Here is a 12966-nt window from a genome sequence, read left to right as displayed (position 1 = left end):
TTGTTTTACGATTTACGATAAAGGGGTTTCATATCAAAACAGATATGTTTTTCTGCAAAAGTAACTTCTTAATGATCATAAATATACGTTCTTTATGGTTTAAACTTTAACGGTAGGCTCTTATAAAAAAAAGGACATCAAAAAAAAAAAAATTTAGTCAAGAAACAGATGCATATGTCCTTTAGGACCTCACTAAGTTAATACCTTGAGACTTGGCCAAGAACTCGTTTGTTGAAGCTTTAATTTGGCAATAGAAGTTTGATTCGAACATGTTGTGTAGGTGTCGGCCAACTCTGAAAAAGTTGCCACTGGTGGGCCCTGTTGCTGCTGCATTTGCCACACTTTAATTGCAGCACTTTCCAGTTGAATTAAGCCCACTTATGCCACAAATAAACATAAACGGATTTCGGTTGTGGCAACAAATTATAAAATTGTGTTATGTTCTGGCAAAAAATACAATAATTTTTTCAGCTACATTAACGCGATATTTTTGCAACTAAATTAGGGAAACACTGAGATCTTGAAAGAGGTCTAACAAATAGTCTTAAAACCTCTCCGATCTTTTCCGTTTGCGGCTCACTAAGTGCTTACTTTGCAAACCTGTAATTTCCATTAGAGAGATCTGTTCGCGATCTCTACATGCCTCAATATTTACATTCTAAATGACTTCATTGCAAAGTCAAACAGATTAAATCGGTTTTGGTTTTTAAATGAGCTTCCCCGACGGCGGCGGCGGCGTTGAACTGGCGTCGTTGTCGATGGACCCCTTACGACCCGATCTTGGCCGATCTCGACCCCTGACCCCAAGGCAGTTTTTGGGCACGCCACTACACTGATGACGACGCATTGTTTCCCCAGCTGTTTTTGGCCTTTTTTTGTTGTATTCCTCGTGGGGTGCTGATGACTTAATCGCTGATCGGAGTTCGGGCCTGTGGTGGGCGTAATAATGATTTATTATACCGATTGACCACGCACTAAAAACATACTCTAAAGAAACCAGAATGGCCAACTAAATTGGTGGGGAAATTAATCTTGTAGTTCTCTTAAAATTTCAATACTTCTATAAAAAGTCCATGATTTAATGCATTCTTCTGAGAAGTCCACTTTTCTTCTTAAATGCAAACAATATACCAGGAAGTTGACAACAAGGAGGAGCAATGGAAAAAAGTTCTCTAAGCTCTTGGACCACTGCTTTGCATTTCCTCCAGAATACTGAGTAAAGGGGGTGGCCGCAAGGCGACAGGACATTGTCAAGTGTCCTTGCTGGCAGGATGATATATCACAAGCGAAGGCGAGAGGCAGGTGTACGCCTTTTCGCACTCGCCATCATCTTTCTCATTAAGATCTGGTTGGAAGAGAAGCACCCAGCCGTTTATTTATGCACTTGATTTACGCAGAGCCTTGGGCGGACTATGGTTACAGGGCGTGGCATTAAAGGGTAGACAGGAACCTTTGAGCTCAGTTTTAAAGTTGGCCTTAAAAGACCAATTCTTTTTTTAGACAAGGTCAGACAGACTTCCAAAGAACTAATCATTAGGAGAGGTGTTGAAAAATATAACCAGTAATAAGAATGAGCAAATCGATCCAAAAATAATTCTTTCAGCCACTTGACGGATGAGACACACATTAATTATGTTAATTGAAGTGAAGAGCTCTGTAGGAAATGGCTGGGGAGATTCTTCCACGAAGGGAAGAAATTGAGCCATCCTTGAAGACTCCCAGACACATCACTCATAAAGCCCTTTACTCAGCGCATCAGTCAGTTTTCATTTTAGTCTTCATTAAACCGTCTCCCTGGAAGTGGTTATTCTTCTGGATTGACCAGGGAGTATTTTAGGACTTGGTTAAGACAAACTGCACTCCTGCCTAATGACCACAAAAATAGACAAATGCAGTTAATTTATTATCCGACTCAGGGGAGTAAGCACTGAAGGAATTGTAACCAGTCTCTTATTCAACCGCTTGTTAAAATTTATTCACTCAACCAGTCAAAATATTGGCTAACTACCACCCATTTTCCTATGGTATTGGCTTGTAGATTGCATTTGCAAATCAAATTAGCAATCGGTTTAATTGCATAAAGTCGTAGAAATGCAGCTTTAAGCGGATTTTTGTATCTTCATTAGTCAAGAAGAAAGCACAGATTAGGCCACTTTAGCCGCAAAACAAGGCCGGCTCAAGGCTAAATGAAATCAGAGAAATAAATCAATCAAAAGCCACAAAAAAGTGCAACAAACAAGGAGGAGGGGTAGTGGGGATATGGCCCTATACCCATTACCTTTATTCTCCCAACTGACTGGAATTGTCGGCGGGCCAACAATGCATAATTACTGATAATGATTTAGTGTATTGTTGAGGTCGGAAGGTCTGCTGAAAGGGTCTGGGTCTATTGTTCTGCGAGGTGGATGCGAAGGGACGATGATTGCCCACCTTCCTTAGTTGGGAGATAGATTCTAGGGATTTGCGGCAGCATGATTCTGGCAAATAGAGAATCTCGCCTCCGACGCAAGATTTTATAAGCGGCTTAAGCAGGCGTCGATGATGATAAAATAATAAAAATTGATTTGCACGTCATGTTTCGGCGATAAAATTTTACAACAGCGCTCTCAGGCCCCAATAGCATCATGCGAAATTATCATTATCGATGAAGGGGGATGGGCTGTAAAGGGAATCACCCCAGCAGGAGCCAAAGTGGCACGTAACAAGGCCCGGCCTGTTGCACGGACTGCAAATCATAGTTAACGATGACCCCATCCTGCCCCAACCTCAGATGCGTTTTCAATTAATCCCGCTCCCATGTAATTTTTCACACCTTCCTACGATCTCTCGATTTCCTCCTCGACTGACTGTTGATTTTATCGGTCTTCGGGGGTTTTGGCTAATTGAGCCGACAAGTTATGGTCGTTACCTTGATGTATTTAAATGATACATATACATCGGGTCTTGAGTGGTTTTTTTCATATGTTGGTTTTGTAGCATAGACACTGTTGGTTGCGGTTGAGCGATAAAATCGAAGTGGGTGTTAACGGTTGAACAGACTGTGTCTGTAATTGTGCCATAATTAATTCATAATATTGTAAGACATATACCGTTTATCTACGTGTTTATATAAAAGACTGTAATAAGAACCAAGTCTTAAGCTTCTCATTGCTAGTTTTACTAATTTATATTACTCTAAAGCCATTCGGATCTGAGTGCTCACTGATTTAATGAATTTCGTGGAAGTAATTTCACTTACTGCGTTTCTTTACCTTGCCAACTTTAATTATCTGTACAATCCGTTCTTCATCTTGGCCAAGAACAATTGCAGCCAAGAAAACGAAAAGACAACGACAACAAAAGAAAAGGCAAGGAAAAAAAACAAAAGAATTAAGAAATGACTTTAGAACGGACAACATTTTTAAGATTTTCATTTGAAAAGTTTTCAGCTCTAAATTATTGCAATTCATCAGCAGAAAGTTGGAAATGAGGTAGTGGAATTTAAAATTACCCATCTTTGGCGAAGGAAGAGTGACTTGAGAACTTCCGATGGTAAGAAGTTGGGGCATGCAACAAGCCGAACAAATTCCAGACTTGCAACACGCAATTCCAGTCTTGGTTTTGAAAAGGAACCGCATGACTTTTGATGAATGGAGTTTTTCACTCAGTCTGGCATTCTTGACAGCCTTAACTTGTAGCTCTATATCCGGCTAACAACTTTTCTGTCAATTATGACAATTGCCGACAGATTGATTAAATACTTAGTTCTCACCATACATTTCCTATCAATATTTTTTGTTCAGAACTAATTGCCTACGACAAACGTCCTTTTATTTAAATCATGCTACCTCTAGTTAATTAGGATAATGCATCACTGTTTGGTTTTTCATTTCTATGCCAAAAAGGCCTAGTAAACCAATCTGATTCTGATTTGAAATTGGTTTGTCACAAAGGGATCGGACTGACAGCCGCCAGGAGCACATTGTGCTAATTACATTCGGATTCAAAGAATTTAGACAGTTGTCCGATTTCCAGAATTTCAAAATCCAACCACAAAGACATGGATATTCCGAAAATGTCTATCATTGGGGTTTTACAGAGAAACAGTCGGGGGTATATGTTTGCAAATGATTGGTAATTAATTATGAAAGCCCCAGGGCAAGGTTAACTATCGAGTGGGCGGGTGGCTTCCTTTGTCTCCGTTTGTAAATGTGCGTAATGTGAAGGCATTCGCATTTATGTGGAAAACGTGATTTTTACACAGTTTTCACATTTCGTCCTGGGAACTGCAAATAAAGTGGCCCAACGTCGTCCAGAGTAAATAGCCAGCCCCACATCCCACAATTGCACACACTTTCTACCAACATGCCAGGCAATTTAACAAGCACATGGAAGGTTTTTGTTCAGTGCCATGAAAGGTTGTCTGCTCTTGGCCTGTTTGTTTTTCCTTGACCACGACCATCAAAACATGAAAGGACATTGTTAATGATGTTAAACATCAGCACAGCTCCTTTCCACCAACCCCAATTTCGGGATGGAAAGAAGCCACTCTATCCACCTTGGCTATTTATCACGGACGGTTACCTGACCAACATAAAAAGTAGATGCCCCAAAAGTTGTACAACATTGCCGAATATATTGAAGGAGCACTTTCATAATAGTTTAGCACTTCATACAAATTGCTAAGACACTTTATAGAAGAGTACGTTAGTTGGCTAATAAACTAAGTACAATACATGTATAAATGTCTGGTTGTTATTCATGAGACTCGTGGCAGAACCCCGTCTATGAGATATACGCAAAGATATAACTAAATGATCGAAAATGCTATAATTTTTAAGATAATGCAAATACAAGAAACAAGAAGATACAATATCCACCTTGACCAATTATCTTATAACATAAACTGCCACCTAATTAAAAGGGTATATCAACTTTGGATCCTCCCAAAGTAAGATTTCCTTCCTTGTTTGCTTTAAGTTTTAAGCAACAAAAAACTTTACTGTGCCACTTTACACGAAAATGTTTCTGAATTCATAAATAAAAGCTGCATAAAGATAAAGGAAGGATCATTAAATATTTATACAATCAATAAGCCATATTTCTCTGTGTTTTTTTTAAGTTTTCACATTAAGCTACCATATTTTTTTCTCCATTACCTGAACACAAAAAAAGTATAATGTTTGTAAATTCTTTCCTGAAATTTCCCTTTATTATTTGCATTCCATTCCAAAAAGTTTTTGTGGCTTCTGGTTTTCTTTAAGATTTTCCTGTTTTCCTTTACAAAGACTTAAAGCCCCCTGCATACGGTATCCTTTACAAAAAAACAAAGGGAGCTGCTGAATAATTTAATGGACACATGTTCCACACACTCCAAATATTCGTATTTTTTATTTTTTGGTTTCGTTAAAGTTGAGTCCCTGTATGTTTTCATTTGTCCTTTGTTTATTTATATGCGTTTAACCATTCGTGACTAGCTAAATCCGTTTTATTTACATGAATACCTTGTGAAATGTTGGTTCGGCATCCTTTTGCGGTTTTTCAGTCAATTTAAAGAGTTTCCAAATTATTTAAATTGTATTAAAAGCAATTAAATGGCTGGTAAAAGCAGTTTCCGTCGCTCTTTGACTATAAATTCCAAATAGTCGTAGTTAATACTTCACATTAATTAAGTACTCAGTACGCCAGATTGTATTTTTCTACTTAAAACACATAAAAATTTGTTAATTTCCAATAATAGTCATGTACCTATAAGCCCTCTTACAAAATTATGAGCCCTAAGTTGGTAGAAGCTTGTTAACTGGCTTAAAGCCATAGAGTTGCATAAATTTTCAAGGTAGGCGTTTTCAGGTGAAGCTTCTCAACTGAAAGGCGAGAGAAATATATTGTTGTCAAACTGTGCACCATGTTGGCTTAAATTCCTCCCGCTCACTCTCTTCCCATGGCTCCCATTGTCCTTTGCGACTCCTTTTCCGCCACTTCCTTTGGTTTATGTGCCTCCACATGCTGTTCAGATAGCCACGTAGCTTGGACATTACATTGATTGACTTTTGCTGTCCGGGTTGCAGGGATGCAGGTATTGATTATCACTTTTCCAGCTGGGTCAAGAGGTGTTTTGTTTTTTACCTCAGGAAAAAAATATTTACCTAGACACAAAGTTTCTTTTTATATTGTCCTTTACATTCTGTGGACCCCACTCGAGGTTAATAGCTTGAAACATTTTTATTTTTCTATTCTCTCTCTTCTTATTGGTTGAAAGGCTTAATTTTATTAACTTGGCTTAATTGCTTCATAAAAGCCTAGTGCTTTTAATTTTTTAAAAGGCAACATTTGTGGGCCTTCGTTTTTCTTGTATTTTTCCGTTTTAATGGAAGCTTTTTCCACTGACAATCGAAGGAATATTTTGCATTCCACTTACATTTTGTGTAGTCTTCTATGGGGCGTGAAAGTCTTAAGGACATGAGGGGGGATTGGTAATGGTCCATGAGGCATTCCACGCACGTAACCATCTAAGTACAATGATTTTTTCTGAGCCATCTGCTTCTGATGGCCAAAGGGGTAAGCATGAACTTAAGTAATTGAGGCTTTACTGCAGGATAAACTTTGATTAGTCAGTTATTTACAATATGGAATAGTACTTGGTTCACAATTTGTTGTTTAACCATTAGACAAAAAAAACAAGAAAGGAAAGCTAACTTCGGGCGGAGCCGAAGTTTATATACCCTTGCAGTTTAAACCGGATATATATCGCAAACATCGGATATAGTTGGCCGATCCTTATGGAAATATGAATATATAATCCAATTTATTACAATACAAAATCTAAAAAAAGTCTCAAGCTTCTATCTTCAAAAACACCAAAAGTGGTATTTCTACCAAAAACCATTTCCGATCGTTCAGTTATATGGCAGCTATAAGATATAGTCGGCCGATCGTTATGAAATTTGGTAGATCGGATTAACTGACCAAGAATATAATCTGTACCAAGTTCCAGCTTTCTATCTTTAACAACACGAAAGTTGGGTCATTTCCGATCGTTCAGTTATATGACAGCTATAGGATATAGTCGGCCGATCCTTACGAAATTTGGCATGTCGTAATGTTTTGCCAAAAATAGCACTCATGTCAAATTTGAACTCTGTAACTTTAAAAACGTCAAAGTTATACAATTTCCGATCAATCAGTTATATGGCAGCTATAGGATATAGTCGGCCGATCCGGGCCGTTCCGACTTATATACTGCGTGCAAAGGAAAGAAGGGTGTGTGCAAAGTTTCAAGACGATAGCTATAAAACTGAGAGACTAGTTCGCGTAGAAACAGACAGACGGACAGACAGACGGACAGACAGACGGACAGACAGACGGACAGACGGACATGCTCATATCAACTCAGGAGGTGATCCTGATCAAGAATATATATACTTTATAGGGTCGGAGATGTCTCCTTCACTGCGTTGCACACTTTTGACCAAAATTATAATACCCTCTGCAAGGGTATAAAAAAAAAGTAATCTTCTTTCAGCGGTGAATGACTATTTGATTTTAGCCAAGTTGAAGGCTATTGACACCAGAATTCTTGCCACATTTTTCGAGTGTGTGAAATGTGAATTAAATTCATTTTAGCAGCTCTGCGATGACAGCCAGTCTGTCTAATGGAGTGCCAACATAATATTGAACAAAATTTTGTCTTCAAGTTTCAAGCTTTGGACTCAATTATGGCTTAAAAATCAAGCGCTCGTCATGCTGAGGGCGATGTTGGCTACGCTTTCGTCTGATTAAGAACAAATTTGATATAAACAAGTGGCGCAAAAACAACTCGGCACAATTTTAACGCTTTGTTGCGGTCAAGTAACTTTAGAATTCCAGTGAGTGAGCAAATCCGCAGAAAAATGAGAAAAGAAAATGAATGAAAACAAGTGTACACTGTACTCTGTACAGTAATGAAAGAAAAAGCATGAAGACGCGCCAACATGAAAGCGAATTCTTCAGCGCGCTTTTGTAAGCCGATTTCATTTTGCGGTGGAATTGGGAACCACAAAATGCTATAATAATTTCCAAGCTAATTTGTTGTTTTGCCCAAAATATCTGAGCTAGCAAACGGTATTTTTATACACACCGAGATGGCGAGAATGATTATCATCCGAGTTCGATGTGGGCAGTTGATTCACCCTCGGCTTCATTTTCATCTCAAAAGCCAAACTGTGATCTGCTGTCTGCGGCCGGCTGCCTGCGGTTAGACAGCGAATTTAATAAGAAGAGAAACCATTTTCCCGCTCAACTTTGTGGCTCACTGCACTCTGGGGCGGAGCTCCAAGCCATTCCCGGCTAATACCAATATTTTACTCAACGTCTTCCAACGCCTTCAAGCAAAGAAACTGCCAGCAATGTCAAGGAAGCCACTTAGGATTATGACAACTTCTTACAGATTACACTTTTTGGCAACGAAAGTGACTTTGGATTTTTTCAATGAAGTGAATATTTAAGATTAATTCAAATAAAAAAAAATGAAAATTTATATAAATATTATTATAAAATTTCAATAAACCTATCCTAACATACCTCTATGAATACTTCATAGCCATTGTCTCAGCCATTAAATTCACGTGGAGACTATTAAAGCCAACTCGAACCGATACCTTGTTAGTGCAACTTTCACACCTCACTCCGGGTGGCAAGTGAATCAATCAAAATCGAGCGTGCCACCAATAACTGACACATGGTTTGATTGATTGAATGAAGGCACGCGCTTTAATTGACGATGTGTTTAACCCGCTGAGACTGGCAAGTTATTCGGCAAACTTGTTTTTATTACTTAACCCATCGGCCATTTCAACTTCCGTTGTTACCTTTGGGGGAATTTAGCTTTTAATGAGGTGGCCGGAACGGAGCTGAAACTGGAGTTGAGCCAAGCGCTTAATTTATACAAAGTGCCCGCATTTAGATTGAAATTCAAATTGTGACTTTTTAAAATTATTCTGGACCTTGAATAATCCAGTATTCTATATGCTCAGCACACCGTGATGTGATCTCATTTCTATTTAGATTAAAATTTAAAAAAAAATTTTAAGCCTGGAAGGACACTGGTTTAGTTGTGGATATTTTGCCTAGATACGGAATCACACGAAATGGTGGAGGACACCGACGCAAGCGAATAGCAGGAGGATTAAATATGCATGTATAGCTTTCTCTTCTGTTAGCCTTCTCTACGAGCTTTCCTATGGTTTCAGCCTTGAGCCTGGCCTTGGTTATGGAGTCGGCAAGCAATCTGTTACATTGGGGCCAGGATTCCACGCAGCGGCTTTTTCCACAACATTCTCCTAATTCCCTCTCCGAGTGCCCTTCGTAAGTTTTTACCTTCGTCTGGGGCAGTGGGCCATGAATGTGGCAACTCTCATGATTCTTGATTCTCTGACGAGCTTAAAGGGGACTCAACAAGTATAGCATGGTCTGGTGTTGATAAGGCTGTACTTTTTAGGGACTACTATTTTTTCAAATATGTTAATGCTAAACTTGGCCAACATTAGAAAACGCAGGGAAAATTGTTTTTCAATTTTATAAAAATTTAAGTTTATTTTAATTTATACAGAATTTTAAGTGCTCATACCTAGAGTAGTTTTTTCCCCCAACAAGAATATTTTAAAAAGCAACAGCCATCTCTTCAAATACAAGAAATGGATGCTTTTTTCTGCTTTGAGGTCCCATGAAAAATTTATTTATTTACAAGTGAAGGAAAAAAAGTGAGAATATGTTGCAGGTGCGAAGTGTAACGCGGAAATGAGAAATTTGAAGGATGAGAAACTCGTCTTACAACATATCCTTACGCATTTTTCGTTTTCCTAAGAAAATCCAGCATCAAATCTTTCCTTCTCACATTCGTTTTGGTAACACATGGCGTATGAGTCACATGTTTGCCAATAAAATCAGGTAAGGAAATTGTGTATATTAGGCGGAAAATTGCATTTGCTCAGAGGCAATTGCAGCAAAACTTTTGCAATAAAATCAATTTACTATCTCTTTCATTGAGTTAATTAATTTCTATCCATGTGCTACAAAATTGCTGCTACATATTTGGCTAATCAACCAATTTTATGTTGCAACAAAGTAATTTAGGTATTTACTTATTAAGATTCGCTTTCATAATTAAACCTAATTGGTTTTATGATTAGAAGAGAAGCATATCTTAGGCTCAGCAGATGCAAAATGCATTTACTAAATCTGGAGATGAACAATTTCCTTTGAAATTTGTCTTTTGTTTTCCTAATTATGAAGAAAGGGCCAGGGAAACAACCACTGCTTTAAGCCGTGTAATTAATGTATTAAAAACATACTCCCAAGCTTGAAAAAACAAATAAGAAAAAACCTGTTTTGCATAATTCTGCGTCAGCCAAAAATAATCATAAAAAACAATATATTACACGAGGTGTCCTTAAATATTGTTTTACAAAAAAGTATTGTTTAATTATTTCCAATTGACAGCTGTTGAATTTGGGAAAGCATCAGACTTTTTGTTTTCATAGGCTTTATTTATTTAGCCTGTTTTTCTTGATTGTAAGTACATCCAAGTTGGTATCTATAAATATACCTTTTGTAAATTAATATTTCACATTTCTCTTTGTGTGTCAGCCCACAGAAATTTGCATTCAACAAGACAAAACCCAGAAAAAAGAAGAGAAATTAAGCCGACTGGAACCGCAACCAAAAACCAAGTCAGAATCTTACTCAAAATCACAACCCGAACGAGTACAAGCGGTTAAAAGCAGGTGCAAAAGGCAGCAGGTATATAATTTGGCTCAAAAAACAGCTGCTTGTTCCGCAGTTCTGCCAGACAAAAAGAATCTCAACCCAAAACATTAATATTCAACAAAACAAGAACCGCAATAAATGCAAACTCGTTGCACCCATTCAGGAATCACTTTGGCAAAAAAGCATCTTCTTTCGGCACAAAGAATAATGTATAATGAAATGTTATTGACAAACATAATATCTTACTTTACATAAAAGCCATTAGTCCAATTTTAAACATATAAAAAAGATCAAAATACAAAATTTTTAAAATCATATTGAAGTATTCTTAAGTATTTATTCTTGCTGTGTAGCTACGCACTCTTCACAATTTCAACTGTTGCCGTTGTGCAACAAGTTGGATGGCTTGGGATGTTTTTTTAAGGCCAAGACCAAAAAGCTAAACAACATGGGAGCAACGGTTTAGTCTGCTGGTTATTGTTGCTTAACCACTTGACTTCTAATGCAGCCAAAAGGAAATGGGGCCAAGAGTGGCAACCGGCTTAGAAAAGTCTGGAACAGGTGGCAAGAACAGAAACATAACTTAGGAAAATCAACAACAAAGACGGAAGTAAGATATAACTTATACGGAGATTTCCGTTCTGGTAAAAAAATGTCTTAATTCCTAAAGTTTTCTTTCTAACCAAAATGAGTGCCCTACTTGCTGAGTTTTATGATTGTAGTCTTCCAAGCTGACTTGATGTCAATTTGTCTCTTGATTAAAGTTCACTTTTATGGGACTTGGCCATTCCAGTCCGAAAAACCCACACAATTGCCAGATACATTAAATCTACTGAGAAAAAAATAAATTTTAAAAAAATTACAAGAGCCGACTGAGCGGCTTGCACAACTTTTTGTGCTCGCAGCGGCAACATTGGAGTGTTGCATAATCGAGACCGCAGTTGCAGAGACAAAAGCCGGAGCTACAATAATATTAAATACTACTCTTTACACCCACCAAGTGGCAACCGGTTTGCAATATGTTTCAGCTCCAACAGCTTCTCCCGATTGGCAAAAAAAGCTCAAACTCCAATGGTGCGAAAAAGTGCAAAAAAATATATTTCATATTAAAATAAAACAACATTCTCAACACAACCAAATACCTCACCCCTATTATTAATATTTTTTTAGCCAAGACCTTGTGACCTTCATTTAAATGAAATGATCAATCAATATATTTTGTAAAGTTAGTTTAAAAATAATTTGACTTGTGTAATAAAAACGACTTAGAAATAAAGGTGTGCAAAATATGTGCGATTGATATTAACTAATTATAAAAGCTCTTTAAAAACCTTGTTATATTTTTCCCTTATTTTCGTCCAAGAGTCACACTTTTGGACCAAAACTTTGGTTCTTCCGACCCGTCAGTTTCCTGTCCACCCGGTGTCCGTAAAAGTTTTTCCCTGTTGCGACCGCCATTAATTCTAATTACATATCAAAGAAAATTTAATTTCAGTGGACATGCAAAATAAATGAGTTGGCGGGACAAACAAGGCATAAAATTAAAATGTATTATTTAATTTTTCACATTGCCCTCGGATATTATTCTATCTAATGTTCCAAAAACGAGGAGCTAACGCCACAGAGTGCGATGTGATTACGCAAAAAGTTTTTTGTTGTCCGGGCAAGCTGCCTTTTATGGGTCGTCCGAATGAGCGATTAACATAATTTTTCTATATTATTTCGTATGATGATTATTATGACTACTATTATTGTGTTTTTGTGAATCTTGACCCCGCAAACGAAGAACCCTGAACCGGTTCTGCCTCTTGGCCCTGGGCTAGAAATATTTTTTGGTGGCCAAAACAATAGAAAGACAAGAATAGACGCCTTTTTGTTGTTATTTTTAATCTAATAATGTCTAAGAGAGTGTTAACGACCTAAAATAAGATACTCAAGTAATGCGATATCTTAAGAACCAAAGAACAGAATGTATCCAATTATAGATTTCACGCAATTATTGACTTAAAGCTTGAATACTTGGATAAATTTTAGTGCTATTTGTTAATTATATTTTGATTCTTTCTGAGGCTTGAATATACTTTCTAAAACCCCCTTCTGTATGCTGTGTTTAGAGTATCATTAGCAACATAAACATATTTTCTGGTTTGCCATTTCTATGAATATAATGAGCTCCATTATGCAAGCTCCCTCTGGAAAAACCAGAGACTGAAAAGCTGTGCAGAATATTTTGCATGTGCGCTA

The sequence above is a fragment of the Drosophila bipectinata genome, chromosome 2L (assembly GCF_030179905.1).
Source record: "Drosophila bipectinata strain 14024-0381.07 chromosome 2L, DbipHiC1v2, whole genome shotgun sequence".
NCBI classification, from domain to species: Eukaryota; Metazoa; Arthropoda; class Insecta; order Diptera; family Drosophilidae; genus Drosophila; species Drosophila bipectinata.
The sequence above is the reverse complement of the archived record's forward strand: the minus strand, read 5'-3'. Positions refer to the sequence as shown.